Raw genomic sequence first — 10,616 nt, forward strand, 5'->3', positions numbered from 1 at the left:
TTGGGCCATAAGTATCTGCTGATGAAACTTGTTCAAACTCCTCCTCCCTCATCCAAATACCGTAATTGAACAACCTACCTTCCCAACCTGGCTAGTACCAAACTGGCATGGACTTGGGGCACCTATTCCCACCATCACTGCTTTGTAGTCACTGTCTTCAGTTGTGCTTCCTGAAGGACATTAACAAGACTAGTACAATCTGGCCTGGGTGGAGTTTGGGAAAGAAACAGTTTAGGAAAGAGTCCAATTACTCAACTTGAGTAATTGAGCGACTAAGATGATTACTGGGCTGGGGAACCTTCCTTATGAGGAAAGGCTACGGCGTTTGGGCCTCTTCAGCCTAGAAAAGAGACGCTTGAGGGGGGACATGATTGAGACATACAAAATTATGCAGGGGATGGACAGAGTGGATAGGGAGATGCTCTTTACACTCTCACATAATACCAGAACCAGGGGACATCCACTAAAATTGAGTGTTGGGCGGGTTAGGACAGACAAAAGAAAATATTTCTTTACTCAGCGCGTGGTCGGTCTGTGGAACTCCTTGCCACAGGATGTGGTGCTGGCGTCTAGCCTAGACGCCTTTAAAAGGGGATTGGACGGGTTTCTGGAGGAAAAATGCATTATGGGGTACAAGCCATGATGTGTATGCGCAACCTCCTGATTTTAGGAATGGGTTAAGTCAGAATGCCAGATGTAGGGGAGAGCACCAGGATGAGGTCTCTTGTTATCTGGTGTGCTCCCTGGGGCATTTGGTGGGCCGCTGTGAGATACAGGAAGCTGGACTAGATGGGCCTATGGCCTGATCCAGTGGGGCTGTTCTTATGTTCTTAACTTCCTACAAAGTTTAGTGTTATTGATTGCGAAAACCAAGCAAAATTGTAGACAAAAAATTATTAGGGAAATTAGGGTGTTATAACTTTTCCTGATAAGAATGGAAAATGAAGTTGTACAGTGAATCCTCAATTTAATGGAATAATACAAGGGGTTCCATTAATGCTGAAAGTCCGTTAAATCTAAATGTAATGAAGTCAATGGAGACGTGTGTAGAACTAATTTTCAGTGGAGCAGGAAGTATCCATTTCTGAAGTTTGTGAAATTGACTTCTAAAAAGTTTGTCACATTGAGGTCTGTTAAATTGAGGATTCAGTGCATCAGAGTGATTGGTGCTGGAACCCAACTTGGACAATGACTGAGCAACACCCAGTCCATAGAGTCTAGGAAATAATAAACAGGACAATTTCGAAACACATTTTATTTTTCAAAAAACAAGAACAAGCAAGGTACTTCATCTACATTTCATACGAACACAGCAGAAGTAGCAGGAATTTATCAAACAGCACTATTTGATGCAAACAAGGGAGTCAACTTTTGTTGCCTGACTGAGCACAAAACCAATTTTAACACTCCTAAGCTGCATTAGGTTTCTCTTCTGAGTGGGTTCTCTGATGGCTAATAAGACTACCACTCTAACTGAAGTTCATTTCACACTTTTGGCATTTTTAGGGTTTCTGCCCTATGAGGGCTCTCAGATGGCACTTATGTGTCCCACTCCGATTGAAGGTCATTCCACACTCCAGGCACTTAGAGGGTTTCCCCCTTGTGTGGGTTCTATGGTGGCACTTAAGACCACTAATCTGACTGAAGTTCATTTCATTCTCTTGGCACTTATAGGGTTTCTCCCCTGTGTGGGTTCTATGATGGGTTATAAGATGACTACTCTGATTGAAGGTCATTCCACATTCTTGGCACTTATAGGGTTTCTCCTGTGTGGATTCTCTGGTGGCTCATAAGATTACCACTCTGACTGAAGGTCATTCCACACTCCTGGCACTTATAGGATTTCTTCCCTGTGTGGGTTCTCTGGTGTCTAGCAAGATTACCATTCTGACTAAAGACCTTTCCACACTCCTGGCACTTACAGGGTTTCTCTCCTGTGTGGGTTCTCTGGTGTCTAGTAAGATTACCACTCTGACTAAAGACCTTTCCGCACTCCTGGCAGTTACAGGGTTTCTCTCCTGTGTGAGTTCTCTGGTGGCTAGTAAGATTACAACTCTGACTAAAGGTCTTTCCACACTCCTGGCACTTATAGGGTTTCTCCCCTGTGTGGATTCTATGATGTAATAGAAGACTTTTGCTGGCATTGAAGCTCTTTCCACACTTCTGGCACTTACAGGGTTTCTCCCTTGTGTGAGTTCTATGAAGGAATAGATGACTGATATTGAATATCTTTCCACTCTTCTGGCACATACAGGATTTCTTCCCCTTATGGGTTCTCTGGTGATGCTTAAGTTTCCTGATCTGATTGAAGGTCATTTCACTCGCTCGGCAATTATATGGCTTCTCCCCTGTGTGGTCTCTTTGCTGTGAAGATATAGTCTGCTCCTTCTTTCTTCCAGTCTTGTTCCAAACCAATGCTGTTGAAATAAGAAAAGAAATGCAGTAAGAAACCAAAAGGAACAACTTTTATCACAACTATCTGGGAAAGTGTGATATCCCCGCTCCATGTGTCCCTGAGTCAGGGGGTGGGGTGTCTAATGGAACTCCCAAACGGCTCCACTTTACCTGCAGTAGTCACTGCCTGAGGAGTGACACAAACTCTGGCCTCCCTGCACGTCTTTCCCAAGGGACAAACCCTCCCAAATGGCACTGTGCCTGCTCAAAGGGAACCCTTTATGTAACTGAACAGCCCCGTGTTTGAACAGCTGCTCTGTTGGTTAAGGAAATCTGCCCAGAAGGAGGCCTGGGGCTGAACATGGGTCTTCCATAAAACAGTTTTTAAAATAGAAAGAAAAAACACATTGAAATAATCCTAAACAAATACATAAAACAGAATGAAAATAACACTCCTTTTCTCCACACAAAGAAAGAAGAGACAGAGGTATCGTCCCTCAATACGTTCAAGGGCTCAGTTTCGCAGATACTGGAGTCCCTTTGAAAACCATTTAAAAAAATAAAAATGATTAGAAAATTGCCTTCCTTACCATTGTGTCACAAAATCATGCCATTGGCAGCACTGCAGAGCCTGCAGCTTCTGTAAGCCACTTCTGGGTCCTGGCTTGCCCCAGAATGCATCATGCGACAACACGGCTGCTTGCAGGAGCTCGGAAGACTGCTCTGAATCCCTGAAAATGGCACAGTTTTGTGGCATGATGCTGTGGAAGGCTATTTTCTTACTCACTTTTATTTTTTAAAATGATTTCCAAAGGGGACTCCCTCATTTGTCGCATCCACAGATAGTTAAATTCATGGATAAAGCAGGTCCACTGTACTTAGCATATTGTCACTTCGTGTGTGCACAAGAAAGCTTGTCGAAAGCTAAAGGGGGTTTGGGGGGTTGATGCTGAGGCTGCACTGAAAACAACCAAGGTTCCCTGTCTGTTTCTGTTGTTGCAGGAGTTGCGAGGCTAGACTGCCAAGATCAGCACCCCTCCTGTTTGAAAGCAAAATGCAACAAGGCAGAAGGGGTTTCTATGTTTCAAGGAGGGGAGCAGGACAAGAGGGATGGAGCTTCCCTGGGAGAAAGGGAGCACTGCAAGGTGCTCCACAAAAAATAACTGTCCAGAACGCTGGCTGTTGGTAGTGCTGTATGAAAGAAAAGGGGAAGAAGGATGGAAAACGGCAGCGAGTGGTTATCAGTTCCAGGTGCTAGCTTGGCACAGTGGCCCTTCAGCGGCAGCTGGAATAGGGGTGCCAGTGGGTCAAATGAAAGATCACAGTAGCAGCAAGTGATCTACAGGTGAGCAAAGGAGAAAAGAACAGAAGGCACAAGGGTCAGGTAACTCCGCATTTTATATCTGTTTCCCCCATAGGAAACAAGCGCGCTGGAGACACATGCATGGTGAAGACAAAAAAGGAACAGGGTTACCTGATTGGCACCAGTTCTTTGGTCACTTGCTTATAATAATTTTATTAATTAAATTACTTATTTTTACTCTTTTATTATTATTAAAATTTTAATAAATTTTAATAATTTTAATTAATTAGTCCCTAGTCTAGGTTGGAGGGAGGTTTCGCCCATGTTGTACGAATGCTACTTGCTTGCTGGGCCTCTGGGTCATCCCTCTTCATCCACCTGTGAAGGATGCTGCCCCCTGGTGTGATAGCCTTCCCTATGGCCTTGGATGGGCATTGAAAGGGGAGGGGGTTACCCAGTACCCCCATCCTCATCGTCTTCTGCACAGGACTGCTTCCTTGGGTTAGGATGTCCCCCAGTAGCTATGAAGATAGAACCCTAAGCCTTCCAACCTGCCACTACCATCTCATTACTGGCACTGATTGAACCCCTTATATTGGGGTCCAGCCCAGAACCCACCTCCCTAGTGTCCCTGTCACCCTGGTAACCAGGAATCCTGCTTTGGGAAAAGCACAGGACCCACTAAAATCTCAGGACCCACTTGTGATCAACCTAGGGGCAGCAGTGCTTCCTGTGGAGTAGTGACTATTTTGGTAGCAGTACCCCACTTGATTATCTAGGTGACCTGGCACAGGGCTCAATACCTGTGAATGGGCGGGGGGGGGGGGGAAGCTGAGCCTCCTAAAGTGGCTTGGCAGGCTCAAGGAAAGGGGTGGCAACATTGCTCCCAGAAAAAAAATATATACAATTGATATACGGTACAAAAAAAATGGTAAAGCATTTAATAACTACATACAATTGCCACTGATATGGGCCAACACGTATCATCTTGGTAAATAAAACTATTCCTGCCTATATAAAATGACATCATAATCTAATGTGTGTATGCACACACACACACACGGAAACAAGGGGTTAATCTAACCTGAAGTCTGGAGTTGCTATGGCAGAGAGGGAAGAGAAACAGCCTGTGCAAACAGCTGAAGGTGCTACGCACATAGCAGCAGCTCTTGGAGGCCTCACCAAAGCAGGAGATGGAGGGAGCAGTTGGGGAGGAACACGGTCAAGAGCAGAGTAGTTTGGGGGCAGGAAGGGGTGGATCTTGAAAAAGCAGTGCATGCCTGGACCCTATCCCCCTGTGCTGGCTTAGACCCACCCCAAGACTCATTGGACTTGTGCCAGCAAAATAATTAGCACATATCTGAGAGGACCAATTGACCGGCAAGAAGTATTTTGAAGAAAGATAAGGTGGCAGAAAGCAGGGGTTGTTACTTGATCCTGAAGGTGAAGGAGGTTCCCTTTCTCTGGAGAAAAATGTTAAGGTTTTTGTTGTTGTCCGCAATGAGGATGGAGTTCTCAGGGACATGGATAACTCATTTGTGCTTCAAGACAAGGCATTTCTTTCCTATTGTCCAGGTCCTCAGTTCATCCTGCATAGTCTGTAGTGGGCTCAGCAGAGTCAATTAAGAGACAGGACCAAAGATCTTTCCAGATCTCCACTCCCCACTTAGTCAAAATCAGCGCTTCCCAAATAGTGGACCGTGACCCAATTTCTGGTGGGTCACGGTCCAATTTCTGGTGCGTCACAGCCAGCCCAACAAGCCAGGCCTCAACGTTCAGGATGAGATATATTTAGGTGGGTCCTTATGTTTTTAAGGGCGCAATCCTATCCTGCACTGGAACAGGCAAGCCAAGAAGCTTGCACTGTATCTAGCGCAGGATAGGGGCCAGAATCAGCTCAGCCAGAGGCAAGGGGAAAATTTTCCCCTTCCCTGGGTAAGGCACCCTGGCCCCAATGGGTCTCCTCAGACTTGCACCACCTCCTGAGGTGGCACAAGTCAAAGGAGAGTGGAGCAGCTTCAAGCCACTCTGAGCTCCCTGGGAACACAGGGTTGGGATCTAGTATAACTACTCCCTGCCTACTCCCTGCCTCCCCCCCCCGCCCACCCCAGAGCCTTGCATCGGCCCAGCTGGGCTGACGTAAGGCTCAGTGCCTCCATTGGTGCAGAGGCTGAAGTCAGCCTCCGCAGGCCAGCACGCCTCTGTGCTCTGGCCTTGCCAACTCCCAAGGAGGTGCAAACGTGCCCTGGCACAAGGGACTTGCGCTGGCCCATGTGCCGCTCAGGATTGTGGTGCACAAATGCTAAATGATAACATTTTGGGAACCACTGGTCTAAAGGCAAACATTTCCCAAAATTCTGCTACAGGATTGGCATCTACAGCAGAGTCCTGGGTCATCAAGAGGATTTTCAGTAAAGGAGAAGGAAGTGGTTAGGAAACTCCCCACTTGGGAGTGGGTATCCCCTATTATAAGGCTTTAGGGGCTACCTGAGAAGGGGGGGGACCAAAGCCTATTATAAGCCTAAATGAGGTCTACAAAAAAGCCTACAATTAACATCTCACTAACAAGGAAAAATCATTTGTTTGACCTACCCCCATCTCTATTTTGAAATTGTACTATAATTCATAATTCATGGAAGGGGATTGTAACTTAATTAAAAGGGGCACCCCAATTATTTCTAGCTCCTACTGAATACTGGATAAGAAGTTCATTCTGACCTGGGGTAACTATCAGACACATTCTGGACACTTAATTTAGAGGTAATGCAAAACTCACGGTAATTGGCACCTGGATGCTTTTGGCAAAAAAAAATGTACAGCTTCAAAGAGCCATGAGTAGCAATTCTCAGAGCATTGAGCCTGCTTTCACATGGACATTCAACTCCCTTTTTTGACAGAAAAGAGAGGGCTAGACTTTCCTGCTAACACACTATACTTCCTATGAGACACTGCAAGAAGCCAAACTTTGATTCAGGGGATCTGGCGGTCCATCTAGGGTGCACAACACTATGGGATCATTTCTGGAGTGAGCTCATCAAGGAACTTGCTTTTGTAGCTTGATGGCTCATCCACAGCCCTAAATGTGTGCTGAGATTGTTTTGCATCACTAAGGGTGAAGTAGCTAATTCTGGAGGCCAGTTGCTTCATCAATGTAGACTTTGATTGAATTTAGACGTGAAGTTCATGAGGCTGCCTACGTTTTTCAAATGTTCTTGTATGTCTCAATTCCAAGTCTGGAAGCTCCCAGGATGAGGCATTTGTTCACTGAGTCAAATGTGCTGTGTAAGCAGGGTGCAGTCATGCATTAAATCAATAGAGTGGGGGCAGGGTGTGTGTGATAGCTCTGACAATTGAAAGTGTGACCTTCCTCTAGGCAGGGGTGTACGGCCTCTGCGGTAAGACATGGGTGCAAGCCCTGGGTGCCATTGAGGGGAGGTGCCAGAGCATGCACTCCAACTGCTTCCCCGTCAGAAAGCAGTTGGAGCACATGAGCCCTCTCGGCAGCCAGTCAGGCAAAATTGCCCAGCCAGTTACCAAGTGCGCCCTTGCGTTCCAACTGCTTCCCTGTCAGGGAAGCAGAGCACATGTGCCCTGTTGGCAGCAGTCGGGCGAAATCGCCCGGCCAGCTGCCCAGCAACACTCCAACTGCTTCCCCATCAGGAAGCAGTTGGAGTGTGAGCGCGCTGATGATGTCATGCTGCTGACGTCATGACATCAGGTATTGCCCTGGGTACGCCATTGCCTCTAGGCCTCTGGGATCTGAGGCCTCCTGCCATCAGTACATGTTCCTCCCCTGGGTTTCATCAGACAACACTGAACCTGAAGAATCAGTTATCATCTCTGACATTTACTTCTCAGCAACTTCCAGAAACTACAATTCCCAGGATCCTATAAGAAGAGCCATCATAGCACTGTCTGCAGTGGAAGTATTTTCCTCCTTCTCTGCTTTGTACTCCAACCTCTCCCTCACGGAAAGACATTTCTCATTCCTGTACATTCTACACAAGGAAGTCCCAAATTACCCAGAGACATCAGCCCCCCACTGCTCTCCCATTTGAGCTTTCAATACCACTTCACTGTTTATGCAGGAATATTTATGCTATCAGGTGGGTCCCATACACAGAAGCCCAAACATAGGGGGAAGTGCGCTCTAAAGCATGACCACCTCCTCCAAAGGGCAGCCAAGGGACTTCCAGCTAATTTATGGCACCACATCTCCAAGCTGGAGCTATCCTCTTTATCAAGAGACTCAGATCTGGGTTGGCCAGAAAGGGAGAATGTGGTGCCATCAGGCATAGCAGCAGCCATGCCCAGGTTGTGCCATCTGGCCACCAACTCCCTTTGGCAATATCCATTGTAAGAAAGGTTGACACCTGGGGCATCTATCAATTAAGGGCCAAAGAATCCTCCTTACCTACAAAGACCACGTTTTCATAATTCTCCATCGAAACAGCGTCATACAGGCGCCTTTGACATGGACTCAGCTGACCCCATTCTTCACGGCTGAAATACATGGCTATCTCTTCAATTGAAATTGGGCCCTGAAAAAAGGAGAAATTTCCTATTAGGAATTCAGTCAAGGCCAGGACTGCATTCCAGAAAGGAAAGTGAGGAAAATTTGTGTTTCCTGAATGCAAGAAAGAAATGGGCAGTGTCTCCCTTACATTACGGGGGGGGGGGGGTTGCCCACCAACATGCACACACAATGGAGCACTAAGGAAAGAAGCGAGAAGGAGATGAAAAGGAGAGGGGAGGAGAGAGAAGGAGTGGAGGTTGATTAGCCAGGCTTTTCGCAGAGTAACCCTGAAGAAGGAAAATTTTGGGGTACAGGGAAAGGAGGAAGTCAATGAGGTTAACAGCAGGGAAACAAGCATGGTACAGATAGTCCAGACTGCGGTGAAAAGACTATGGCTGGGAATGTTACAGGAGAAACCCAAGTTGTCCCCTGTAAATCTCCCATACCTGGCCTGGATAAGCAGCAGCCATTTCTGTTCCTCGACAAGGTTTCATTTGCTTTCTTTTCTATCTGTCAGGGAGAGAAAGGAGACCGATATGAGATATTAAATGTTTAAATCCTGCTTCAGGTACATGCTTGAATTCTTTTCCACTATTTGAGGCGATGGCTACAGAGGAGATTTGGGCAGAACCAGAGAGGAACTTCTTGGCTCTTAGTCCTGATGGCTGGAAGCTGACTGTCTTCCCATTAGAGGCTGTCTTGGCTGGAGGAGGGTCAGGAGAGAAGCTTTGCCTCTCTGCACTGACACTGGGGGGGGGGGGTCCAGCAATTACCCTGATCTCTGGCTCTGGAGAACTGATGGTTTCATAGGGAAGGGAAGGCTGCAGAAGGCAATCACTGGGAAGGGCACAGGAACAGAGTCCCCCAAGGGGGCTGCAGGAGGCCCTCAACCAGGCCCTGTGGCTGCCAGTCCCAACAGGCTCCCTCCACAGGGAGCAGGAGAGTCCAGCAGCCCTTCCTTCCTGGGCTTCCCAGTGCAGCCTCCAGCCCAGCTCCGCCTCCCTCCCTCCCTCCGCACCCAGAGCTGCCGCTCCCTCCCTGGCTGGCCTCCTCCACACACCTGCTCCAGGCTTCCCTCTCTCCCTGGGCTCAGGCCTCCCACTCCCTCCTCCTCCAGCATCTGGCAGAGCCTCCTCCCCCTCTCAGGGTCAGATTCCCAGGGCACAGCAGGGCTTCTTGGCAAATGTAGTCCTGAGCCCAGCAGATCCATTACACATAGTTAACAAATCTATCTCTGCCATTGATCTTTGCTCTCCCTTTTCTCCGTCTCTCCTGCATAAACTGGCATTTCTCCTTTGTGCATACCGTAAGTTTCCAAACACATTTTTCCCCCCAGCAAGTGGATCTCGGGGTTTGCTGCCAGGCAGAGGATTCTTTTCTACAGCATTTACAATGGATTTCTCATGAGGGGCTGGCGAGTTCCTGTTCAGGAAAGATATTGGTCCATCCTGGTTCCATTCAACCCTCTCTTTCCCCTAAGAAATCTTATTAAGGGTTTCCAGGAGCTGGGAAGGGGGGCATCAGGAGCTAGTCCTCCCCATTCCATATACTGGCCTCCTGAGTGTTAACAGAGCAGCAGCTGTTATTTTTGCCTCCATTCACCCCTCTGGCTGCCTGACTGGGCTTTCCTCCTGGCAGTGGGTGCCCCAGCACAGCCCTGCTCCATAACTGCTGGCAACCAAGTCCTACAGCCCTGACTTGCTGCTTGCCTGCTCTCTGGGGCAGAGCCCAGTAGCACATGAAGAATAAAACAAGGATGGGTTTGGCCTTTTTTACCAGTGACCCCAGAGCAGGCTGCTTGCCTCCAGGACTCTTTCCCCACAGACCCTGTAAAAGGCTGCCCTAATTGGGGATGGGGAAGTAAGGTCTCTGAGAGGAATTTTATCAGGAGGTTCTAAGTTTCCTTTGGGTCCCTTCCCTTCTCCATTGAATCATAATTTCATATGACCATTGGATCAAAATTTCTATGAATTTACAATATATAAAACTATGTAAGCGCCCCCAAAATGTGTATGCTAATCTTCAAACAATATACACAAACATTTTCTGAGATCCTACAACATTTCTGGCCATTGTTACCTGGGAGGAAGAAGCTGCCTGATTGAATGTCAGGCAATGGGACTACCTCTGAGTAGAGCTGCAAAGGATTGGGTCATACTCTTAACATTAGCCTCCCAGCTGCTGCCACGCAACACTTCCACTTGTTGCTTCTGTTCCTTCCCACTGTCCATCCCAACCCGCCAAGCTCAGATGCCTCCCAGTCCCTTTTGGTCTGTGCCCTGGCGTGCCTGACCCAAAAGACACTGACTCAAGTCAAAATGACTCAGGAATTTATTTATTTGGGGGGGGGGGCAAGTCAGCAAAGGATCCCTGCTAGGACTCATGCACTGGTCAAGTTGCGGG

At 47.6% G+C, this 10,616-nt stretch overlaps 1 pseudogene; it reads right to left on the reverse strand.

The window, feature by feature from the left end:
- Positions 1–1,502: 1,502 nt before the first annotated feature.
- On the reverse strand, positions 1,503–8,683 carry LOC136638557 (zinc finger protein 436-like; annotated as a pseudogene).
- Between the last annotated feature and the right edge of the window lie 1,933 nt (positions 8,684–10,616).

Source organism: Tiliqua scincoides, chromosome 2 (genome assembly GCF_035046505.1).
Source record: "Tiliqua scincoides isolate rTilSci1 chromosome 2, rTilSci1.hap2, whole genome shotgun sequence".
Taxonomy (NCBI): domain Eukaryota; kingdom Metazoa; phylum Chordata; class Lepidosauria; order Squamata; family Scincidae; genus Tiliqua; species Tiliqua scincoides.